This window comes from Pleurodeles waltl, chromosome 4_2, assembly GCF_031143425.1.
Source record: "Pleurodeles waltl isolate 20211129_DDA chromosome 4_2, aPleWal1.hap1.20221129, whole genome shotgun sequence".
Classification (NCBI taxonomy): domain Eukaryota; kingdom Metazoa; phylum Chordata; class Amphibia; order Caudata; family Salamandridae; genus Pleurodeles; species Pleurodeles waltl.
The window spans coordinates 501281743-501293930 of NC_090443.1; positions in this window are offsets into that span (position 1 = coordinate 501281743).

The window sequence follows — 12188 nt, forward strand, 5'->3', positions numbered from 1 at the left end:
CACGTTCCTCTCACTTCCTCTTCTCTCAATTGGGCTTACAGGAATGCGCCATCATTGCCTGGATCTTCTCTCTGTCTCACACTGCTTAGAGTATTTACTCTTGGTGTAGTTGTTCACACTGAAAACTTATAGCACACGAACACACAACAAAAACTCTTTCCAAAAAGGAATAAACGTACACTGATTTATACAGTCAAGTGAAAACCTGCGTTTTCTGTTTTTGAGAAATCACTAACATCAATTCTAAACAATACTAAAAGAGTTCCTGCAAAATGAGGATCGTTATCATAACAAGCGACACACACATAATTAGCAAGGTCACACACAATTAAGGTTGTTCATCTCAGAACACTCTCTTTGTGTGGTGATGGCTTTTACGATTTTAAAATGAATCAACAAGGCAGGGTACAGATACACAATAAATGTCAAAGCTTTAAGCTTTTCCGTACACTCTCTTGCTTCCTCCACTTAGCTTATGTAAACAGCTGCCAACATGCAGAGGCTGAAGAAGTTGTTTCCTTTCTTGTTGCACAGTAACGATACAGAAGCTTTGAATTCCCAGGAGCAGGCTCTCGATCTCAGCTTCAAGAAGAACCGGAACAAAACCACACGCTGACTAATACCTGTGAGGCTTTTTATAGTTTGTGCAGGAATGAGTCATGAGTGTTGAGTCATGATTAGCACATGGCTCTTGAAACATGAGTCATGAGTGATGAGTCATGATTAGCACATGGCTCTTGAAAACACAAGTGCTGCCTAACAATCACATAAGGCATCTGTACAGCAACTTGCAGGTAGTCAGGTGCTTTTAGTTAACCCCGTAGGTGCTCCAAAGAACCTTGTGGAGGTTGAGTAAACAAGCCTTGATAAAATCAAGCAACACTGTGTAAACAAACCTTGGTAAAAACATGGTGTACATATTTTTCAATCTACAAAGGCAACAAACTTTGGCCAATTAACTGTAAACATTACACCTTAACATAACTACCACAGCTGAACATTTTCAAGCCAACAACCCGGTATAGGGAGATACTAGAGCAGTCACAACCACCTCATTAAATAAACACTTCTCATGCTAAAGAGAAGTGCTTCTATATGTGTGTGTAATTACAAAGGACTCAATCTGATATTGATACATCCCATCAAGTGGCCAAGAATTGTCTCACTTGCTCATCAATCAGAGTTCGCTTGGCACCAATTTTGAGATTCAGAAGAACTGATACGTCATCATTACTCCTCCAAAGAGTTATCAAACAACTTATGAAAGGATTTCCTAGGGTTTCCTCTCGCATAAGGTGGCCTTCTTTGCCATGTGAGTTAAATATAGTTGATATTGTCTCCTTTTGAGCAAACAGAGCTCTTCTAAAATACATCTAATGGAAAACTGTACTGTTTCTGTGTCTCACATCACCATAGAGCAGCCTTACCCGTCTTCTACGAAGGACAGGGTCAACGTGCGTACCAACCCTAAGTTCATGCCCAAGGTCCCATTGGGATTTGTACTTAAACCTGTCTTTTTTTTTTAGAAACATTTCTTTTAATTAATATTTGACATTTACACTTGAGTACAATCTGACCGAAAGGGATCCTCATTATTATGGTTGTCCGATCTAAGGTTCAGTTTCAGTAATAAATTGACAATAAGTAAAAGAGTAAATCCCATCTACCGCCCTCACATCTCTCACCCTAGCTGGCCAAACGCAGTTATCCACAGTTTGTTTACCAAATGTCACCTTGATGTGAGCAAATTATTGATAATGTGTTGACCTTACCACTAGTTGTTTGCTCCATTTTCCAGAGCAAATACCGGCACTGTGTCCCCAGAGCCGTTGCCCCACTGTGACTCCCGTTGTCCGGGCTGATAACCTAAGGACCCTAAGGTATTTGGGGGCATATTTAGGAGCCCATAGTGCCACTGGAGAGTCACTTTTCATGAAGCTCTGGTGGTGCTAAGCACTGCTCCATATTTACACGGAGGTGTAACATCACTTTTTGTGTCATTACGTCTCCTTGTAAATATGGGCCCCTCCGACACAATTTTCTGCATCAGAGTGGCGTGCAATGGGTTTTTCTCTGGGCGTCCACCGCAACACCAATTGCTTTTGATGCTGCCTCAGAGTTGTTAGTTGTCGTAAACCTGAGGCAGTGCCAAAACCTAACGCCATCCCACGGGTGGTGTTAACATGATAAAACAAGGAGGAATCGTTTTATTCCGCCTCGTTGTTTGCTTTTTCTATATGTGCTGCATTGTGCAGCACACATAGAAAAAGCAATATACCATGTACTATTGTTTACGTGCAGGAAGGGACACCTTCCTGCAAATAAACAATCTATCCTCTCAACATGGTGCAAGGATGCCTGTGTTGGCGCTATAGAGTTTAATTCAGAGCCAGCACAGGGGGAAACACTGGAGTGCGCCTTATTCCTCTAAATATGGAGCACCCTTGTGTTTCTAAAGTGGTGCAGCACGGCGCTGCAATTTGTGGCGCCACAGCACGCTGCGCCTCTTTAGCATAAATCTGGGCCTTAGTGCATAAAAGTTCCTTGAATTCAGTTGAAGTAAACAATAGGCAGAATCCCCATCGAGTTATGATCGAGCAATCATGCTGTCTTCCTTGAAGTCAAAAGAGACTGCTTTGCCGCCATCAATTAGGCTGAGAGAGTAGGTGAGACGGTCTGATACCCCAATACTATATACATGGGAAATCCCGATAGCTTGGTTTAAAAAATGAAGTCAGTGTCATCTAATACCTCCGCCCTAAATGTTGTGAGCTTTCAGCGGTGCCAAAGAAGGTCAAGAAACATGCCTGATCCATCACAATGCCGCCATGCACGGAGCCTCTGGTGTTTAATTACAATATAGGTATATTTTAATTAGTGTTTCTCTGATGGAGGTGCTAGTGTAGGTGACTGTTACCCTCTGATAGACGGAGGACCATTCTGTTGAGATGGGGCTTCGTCCCACCTCCCTCTCCCATCTCTATGTATAAAACATTTTTTTTAAAGAATGCAAGATAAAAATATTATGAAACAGATCATACATAACCATTCACTGCATTTTAGGGAGTAGATCTACAGAGCTGACAAAGCCGGTACCCTTATATCTCTTCTGATCCTTAGAGATTGCCGAACATAGCTAATTACTGTGTAACATATTAGTTCTGAGTCGAGAGGCTGTAAAAATTGGAGGCTCGGCCTGACATATCTAAGTTTATTTGTGCGCAGAATGGAGTGTAAAAATTGAATTCTGGGAGTAATATAAAATCCTCAGAAAAACATAAAATTAATGAGATATTGCTAGCTAATATTGTCACAGGGACAGCATGGCAAAGAAGAGAATCCAGGGCCCGGTTGTAGGAACACTACCAGGATATGGACTGCACAACCTTAAACAGGTTACTTAGAATCTATGTTCAGGGTTTGGGTCCAAACTAGATAAGGTTCAGTCCGTTCAGTAAATGTAATCTTTCTATAAGGTCAGACAGTGCCCAGCGCCTGGATCTTGCTATTTCTTGTCTATGATCTGTGGTTTTGAAAAAGGGATTTAACCAAGGCCTGCAAATTATTATCTATTTCATTAGGTTAATAAAATTAATTGGGGACACCAAGTTCTGTAAATGTTCTTCTGATGTAGGCTAGCCAGGGGATATGAGCCCAATTATCTAATTTGCACAGTCTACAAGAACCTGACATGAGAATTTAGTATGGGAAGAGTGCCAGATTATCAACCATAATAAAAGTGGTGCAATTTTAATCATATCATCTATATAAGGAAGACCTGCGTCAGTATGGGTTTTGATGTGTGCAGTACTCTTTGGAACTGTGAACAGTCTTTGAAGGAATTTTTTTCAATGGTTTTTAGGCATCCTGATTCCACATAAACCCAAACACCAGCCCCATATGTGCCCAAAGAAAGGCATTTTGCATTATAAAATGAAATTAATTCTTTAATAGTCTTTTGGCCAGTTTCCTAGCTAATTTAAAAATATTATCCACTGCCCCTCCCATTTTGAGAGCACTCTGAGACAGAAGCTTATCCCATTTGAAATTAACATCCTTCAAGATCCCAAAGTAATTAAACTTCGGAACCTTACTAATAGGAGTCTTGTCAATAGTGAACCTGCGAGAGCATGTATTTCTAGGCCCATAAGTCATGATGTGTGATTTCAGATGATTGGCTTTTCAGATTCAAACCCCCATACAGTTGTTAAGAGAATCTAATAGTAGCTGTAGCCCGTTTGCAGTGTGAGAAATAAGCACTGCGTCATCTGCATAGAGAAGGGCAGTCACCAGTTGATCCCTTATCATAGACAGGTCCCTCCCTCTGGCCTGCAGCACTTGATTGAGAGAGTTATTATAAAAGAGGAATACAAATGGGGCAAATATGCATCCCTGTCTCTCTCCCTTTTCGATCTTAAAAGGCGGTGTACATTCTCCATCCAGGCCATACCGAACTTGAGCAGAAGTGTCCCAGTGGAGGGGTTTAAGAAGTTCTGTCAAAGAGGCTTTTACCCTTGTCTTGCTCATTAAGGGGCATATTTCCACTTGCTTTGCGCTGATATAGCGTAATTTATTTTGACGCTAATTCAGCGCAAACCAAACGCTAGACCTGTCTAGGGTTAACATTTTGATGTTAACGTCATTTTTCGGATGTGTTAAACCTCCTTGCATTAATGAGATGCAAGGTAAGCGTTCCCATCCCAAAAAAATGACTCAAACACCCTAGCGCTGTATTTAACCACCTAGCCAAAAATGACGCACGGGTGGGAGGCGGACACAAAAAATGACATTATCTCAGATTTGCGCCAAAATGTAACGCCTGGGTCAGGGCAGGCATTAAAATTAGGCAAACACACCACTACTAAAGGAAAACACACAGAAGCAACATTACAACCCACAGGAGAAGATGGAGGTGATACTGTTACAGCTTGCTAGATGGCACAGAGGACAGGAACAACTCCTGCACAAACAAAGGCAAGGCAGAAGGCAGGAGAGAGTCTTCAGAACCAGGACAACCCTCCTTGGCCATAGGGACCTGGACATTATTAGGACCTACACACTCCCCCGGCAAGCCATACTACACCTGCGGTACCACATTGAACCACAAATTTCAGCCAGCCTGGAGACCCCACACAACATACCACCTATGACAAAGCTGCTTGCTGTCCTGCACATGCTGGGAAGTGACTCATTCCAAACAATGGGTGCCCTGGTTGCCGCAGTCTCACAGCTGTTGTTCTCTTTGTTCCAGCCAAAGGTGTTAGACGCCATCATCTCCCTGACACCCTGCCACATCAGCTTCTCCAACACCCAACAAAAGCAGCAGGAGAACAAACAAGGGTTCTATCAAATCCATGGCTTTCCACATGTGCTAGGTGCAATTGACTGAACCCATGTCTGGCTCGTACCACCTGCAGCAACAGAGCACTTATACCAGAATCACAAGCACACGCATTCCATTAATGTACAGGGCATAGTTGACCACCGCAGAATATTCATAAACATTTTTGCCAAGTATCCTGGCAGTGTCCGTGACACCTTCATATTCCGGCACAGCAGGATCAAATCAAATCAAATCATTAACATTTATAAAGCGCGCTACTCACCCGTGCGGGTCTCAAGGCGCTAGGGGGAAGGGGTTACTGCTGCTCGAAGAGCCAGGTCTTGAGGAGTCTCCGGAATACGGAGTGGTCCTGGGTGGTCCTGAGGATGGTGGGGAGGGTGTTCCAAGTCTTGGCCGCCAGGTAGGAGAAGGACCTCCCACCCGCTGTGGAGCGGCGGATGCGGGGGACGGCGGCGAGAGCGAGCCTGGTGGAGCGGAGAAGATGGGTGAGGGCGTAGAAGCTGAGGCGGCGGTTGAGGTATTCTGGTCCCTTGTTGTGGAGGGCTTTGTGTGCGTGGGTGAGAAATCGGAAGGTGATCCTTTTGCTGACGGGAAGCCAATGCAGGTGTCTCAGGTGGGCAGAGATGTGGCTGTTGCGGGGTATGTCGAGGATGAGGTGGGCGGAGGCATTTTGAATTCGTTGCAGACGTTTCTGGAGTTTTGCGGTGGTCCCAGCATAAAGGGTTTTGCCGTAGTCCAGGCGGCTAGTGACGAGGGCGTGGGTCATGGTCTTCCTGGTGTCGGCGGGGATCCAGCGGAAGATCTTACGGAGCATGCTGAGGGTGAGGAAGCAGGAGGAGGACACGGCGTTGACTTGTTTGGTCATGGTGAGAAGAGGGTCCAAGATGAAGCCGAGGTTGCGTGCGTGGTCTGAGGGGGTCGGTGCGGTGCCAAGGGCCGTGGGCCACCAGGAGTCGTCCCAGGCAGACGGGGTGTTACCGAGGATGAGGACTTCCGTTTTGTCTGAGTTCAGTTTCAGACGGCTGAGTCTCATCCAATCTGCGACGTCCTTCATACCATCCTGCAGGTTGGTCTTTGCGCTGGTGGGGTCCTTGGTGAGGGAGAGTATAAGTTGAGTGTCGTCGGCGCAGGAGGTGATGATGATGCTGTGCTTGCGTACGATGTCGGCGAGGGGGCTCATGTAGACATTGAAGAGTGTCGGGCTGAGCGAGGAGCCTTGAGGGACGCCGCAGATGATCTCGGTGGGATCTGAGCGAAAAGGTGGGAGGTAGACTCCTTGAGAGCGGTTGGAGAGGAAGGAGGCGATCCAGTCCAGGGCCTGGCCTTGGATCCCGGTGGAGCGGAGGCGGGTTATTAGGGTGCGGTGACAGACGGTGTCGAAGGCAGCCGAGAGGTCGAGGAGGATGAGGGCGACTGTTTCACCGTTGTCCATCAGGGTTCTGATGTCGTCTGTGACTGAGATGAGGGCGGTTTCAGTGCTGTGGTTGGCTCGGAATCCGGATTGAGAGGGGTCGAGAAGGTTGTTGTCTTCAAGGAAGTTGGTAAGCTGCTTGTTGACGGTCTTCTCTATGACTTTGGCAGGGAAGGGGAGGAGCGAGATGGGGCGGAAGTTCTTCAGGTCGCTTGGGTCAGCCGTAGGTTTCTTCAGTAGGGCGTTGACTTCAGCGTGTTTCCAGCTTTCGGGGAAGGTAGCAGACGAAAAAGAGGAGTTGATGATGGTCTGGAGGTGCGGGGCGATGATGTCGTCGGCTTTATTGAAGATGAAGTGTGGGCAGGGGTACGAGGGGGCACCGGAGTGGATTGAGTTCATGGTGGTTTTGGTTTCACTGTGTAATTCTGCTCTGCAGAGAGTAGTTTTTAGCCAATAAGCCACTAGGTGAAAACAGCCTGTATCAGAGTCACGTTGAGAAAGGACACCTCCCACTGCTATCTGGAAGGCATCTGCTTCCTTGAAAAAGGGGTGTGAGGGATCAGGAGGATGAAGAATTGGCGCTTGAGTAAAGGCCTCCTTGAGATGTTGAAAAGCGTCTTCTGCTTTCTGGTCCCAGTGAAAGGTCACAACTTTTTGCAGTAAGCAGGTAATTGGGGACACTACTGTGGAAAACTGGGATATGAACCGCCAATAAAAGTTGCCGAACCCCGGGAACTGTTGAATCGCTTTCACAGACTTTGGGCTCTCCCAGTTTAGGATGGCTTGCACCTTAGATTTATCCATGGAAATACCTTCTGGTGCAATGATGTAACCAAGGAAATCGATTTTCTGAGCATGGAAAACACACTTTTCTAGTTTAGCTAACAGCTGGTGTTCTCATAACCACTGCAGTACAGCTCTTACAAGTTCAACATGTTCTTCAGTAGAAGCAGAATAAATAAGAATGTTGTCTATATAAACTATAATACAGGCATCAAGGAACTCCTGCAACACCTCATTAAAAAAAATTGAAAACTGCAGGAGCGTTGCAAAGGCCGAAAGGCATGACGCTGTATTCATACAGCCCGAACTTTGTCCGTAAGGCAGTCTTCCACTCGTCGCCTTCACGCACACAAATTGAGTGGTAGGCCCCTCGTAGGTCAAGCCTGGTGTATATAGTTGAATTGCGTACTTGATCCAGTAGTACCGGTATCAACGGAAGAGGGTAGCAATGCTTTACCATGGCCTTGTTCACTGTGCGATAGTCAATGCAAGATCGCAGTTCACCATTCTGTTTTGGCATGAAAAACAAAGGCGAGGAAACTGGGGATGTAGAGTGACGTATAAACCCCTTAGCCAACAGATCATCAAGATATTCTAGAAGATATTGAGGACCATATTCATACTTTTTGCACTGCATTTGTGTCACTTTTTGACACCAAAGTGGCGCAAACTCACAAAATACAATTATATATGGGTCTGAGTCTCTAGTTCAGAAAGGGCATAAACCCTACAGCATGGCAAAGTTACCCCTGGAAGTAAGTCTATACGGCAGTCATATGACCTGTGGGGCGGTAACTGAGTAGCTTTCTGCTCACAGAACACGTCATGAAAATCCTGAAAGGGTGCTGGTAGTATCTGTGGATCAATCTTTGTTGGAATTAGTGATTATGCGTAGTGCAAGGTGGTAATCAGAATAGGAGATTCTTGATAACATCAATGCCAACAATGTTTGGAATCCAGGGTTACCTTTCTTGTGACCTAATCAATCTTGGGGTTGTGTAGTTGTGACCACAGAATGCCCAGAATTTCTCCAAAAACGTAATTAAGTCAAATTGAATCTGCTCAGAGTGACCATTAGCGCAAACCATGGTTAATGGATTAGCTTGACAAAATGATAAGACCAGAAGACAATTCTGATCCATCCAGAGCTCGGACTGGTTCTGAGGTTTCTTTTCGCAGCATGGCGATGCCTAAGGTTTTAGCTAAACTGAAGTCAAGGAAATTACCCGTAGCTTCTGAGTCTAGTGAAATAGGAAGAACTTTACAAGCTTGAGGTGAAACGGTCAAAGTCACAATGAGGGTAAGGTGACGAGATCCAGGGGTCATGGTGTTTACTAGTTGGTGTGAGACCATCAGGGAGGAGTAGCCCGACAAAGTGGCCTCTGTTCCCATCATCGCTTCCCACTGCTTTCTTGGGCAAACTGGGTTTACTGGTGCAACTCTTGGCAAAGTGTCCTGCCTTACCACAATAAAGGCACAGAGTCACTCTTCTTCACTCTTTCTCTTCTTTTGACAATGGTCCCTGTAGCTCCCCTATTTGCATGGGCTCAGAAGTATTATGAGAAGAGCTCTGGGTGTCTTTTCTTTCTGCTTTTACTACTAGAAGATGTGTGTCACCACTGGACTTTTCACCTTTACGTTCCCCCAAGCTATTGTTTGAGCGAACCTAAATAAGTGAACTCCGAACAGTCGGTGGGAGAATCCAAAATCTGTGCCAAAACATCCTTCAGATTATCCCGAAGGCCACGATAGAACAGAGGAGTTCTTTTCTCCTCAGGCCACTCGGTTTCTGCCACCAAGGGGTTAAAGGATGTAATATAGTTCAACAGACCCTTGTCTCCCTGCCTCAAATTTAGCAACTAGCCTGTACAAATAAATGTTTATCAAAGAGTTTACAGATAGCCTCCTCAAAGTGATCACAATTATAAAATAGAGGGTCACTACGCTCAACCAGAGGGACAGACCAAAAGGCAGCATTCCCACCCATCAAGGAAATTACGAAGGCAACTTTAGCAGCATCGTTGGGAAATGCAGCAGGTCGAAACTGGAATTGCAACTGGCACTGGTTCAGGAAAACATTAAACTTAGCGCTGTCACCAAAAAAACACTCAGGGGGCTAGAGGAACTAGTGTAGTTGTGGTTACTGAAAGCTGCACTGGCTGAGGAGTTGCAGAAGCAGCAGAACCAGTGTGATTGGTTGAACCACTTGTAAAAAACTCTAAATGAGTTGGCTGCATAATTGGGCCTTTTATTCTACCCTTGGCGTTATTCCACGTAGTATCCTGAGGCATGTATCTTTGTATTTCATGTTGCAAGGACTGGTTTTCCTGCCGAAGGAAAGCTACTTCATGTTGTAAACAAGCTAAGGCCCTTATGACCTCTTGTAGGGAAGAAGTGTCCTCAGAAGATTCTAGGGCTTGGGAAAGACCCTCAAAAGGAACCCCCAGGGAATCCATCACTCAGGAGCCCTGTATTGTTGTGGCTTGGCTTTATATAAATGCCTGGCCACTCACCTGAAAGGCAGGTTGTCTGAAGGGGCGATGACTGTTCCCCCGTCCTTCCAGGACACCTCTCAGTACTGCCAACATAATATGGGAGTCCTGGCAAGTGTCCCCAAAAGGGTGGGGGGATTGGATGAATGAGAGAGAGAGAAGAAAGATATTGTCTCTGCCGCCTGTCCAGCCGGGCTCCAGATGCTTTGAGGTGCAGGTAATTGCTGTCAGCGTTAGTTGTTGAGTGTCCAGAGCTATAAGGGATGAGTGATGTGTTGAGGGCACTCTTGTACAATATTTATGCACACAGTCTATTATCTCAGTTAATCACCTGCCACTCAACACGTTCCTCGCAATTCCTCTTCTCTCAATTGGGCTTACAGGAATGCGCCATCATTGCCTGGATCTTCTCTCTGTCTCACACTGCTTAGAGTATTTACTCTTGGTGTAGTTGTTCACACTGAAAACTTATAGCACACGAACACACAACAAAAACTCTTTCCAAAAAGGAATAAACGTACACTGATTTATACAGTCAAGTGAAAACCTGCGTTTTCTGTTTTTGAGAAATCACTAACATCAATTCTAAACAATACTAAAATAGTTCCTGCAAAATGAGGATCGTTGTCATAACAAGCGACACACACATAATTAGCAAGGTCACACACAATTAAGGTTGTTCATCTCAGAACACTCTCTTTGTGTGGTGATGGCTTTTACGATTTTAAAATGAATCAACAAGGCAGGGTACAGATACACAATAAATGTCAAAGCTTTAAGCTTTTCCGTACACTCTCTTGCTTCCTCCACTTAGCTTATGTAAACAGCTGCCAACATGCAGAGGCTGAAGAAGTTGTTTCCTTTCTTGTTGCACAGTAACGATACAGAAGCTTTGAATTCCCAGGAGCAGGCTCTCGGACTCAGCTTCAAGAAGAACCGGAACAAAACCACACGCTGACTAATACCTGTGAGGCTTTTTATAGTTTGTGCAGGAATGAGTCATGAGTGTTGAGTCATGATTAGCACATGGCTCTTGAAACATGAGTCATGAGTGATGAGTCATGATTATCACATGGCTCTTGAAAACACGAGTGCTGCCTAACAATCATCTAAGGCATCTGTACAGCAACTTGCAGGAAGTCAGGTGCTTCTAATTAACCCCGTAGGTGCTCCAAAGAACCTTGTGGAGGTTGAGTAAACAAGCCTTGATAAAATTAAGCAACACTGTGTAAACAAACCTTGGTAAAAACATGGTGGACATATTTTTCAATCTACAAAGGCAACAAACTTTGGCCAATTAACTGTAAACATTACACCTTAACATAACTACCACAGCTGAACATGATCAAGCCAACAACCCGGTATAGGGAGATACTAGAGCAGTCACAACCACCTCATTAAATAAACACTTCTCATGCTAAAGAGAAGTGCTTCTATATGTGTGTGTAAGTACAAAGGACTCAATCTGATATTGATACATCCCATCAAGTGGCCAAGAATTGTCTCACTTGCTCATCAATCAGAGTTCGCTTGGCACCAATTTTGAGATTTAGAAGAACTGATAAGTCATCATTACTCCTCCAAAGAGTTATCAAACAAATTATGAGAGGATTTCCTAGGGTTTCCTCTCGCATAAGGTGCCCTTCTTTGCCATGTGAGTTAAATATAGTTGATATTGTCTCCTTTTGAGCAAACAGAGCTCTTCTAAAATACATCTAATGGAAAACTGTACTGTTTCTGTGTCTCACATCACCATAGAGCAGCCTTACCCGTCTTCTACGAAGGACAGGGTCAACGTGCGTACCAACCCTAAGTTCATGCCCAAGGTCCCATTGGGATTTGTACTTAAACCTGTCTTTTATTTTTAGAAACATTTCTTTTAATTAATATTTGACATTTACACTTGAGTACAATCTGACCGAAAGGGATCCTCATTATTATGGTTGTCCGATCTAAGGTTCAGTTTCAGTAATAAATTGACAATAAGTAAAAGAGTAAATCCCATCTACCGCCCTCACATCTCTCACCCTCGCTGGCCAAACGCAGTTATCCACAGTTTGTTTACCAAATGTCACCTTGATGTGAGCAAATTATTGATAATGTGTTGACCTTACCACTAGTTGTTTGCTCCATTTTCCAGAGCAAATACCGGCACTGT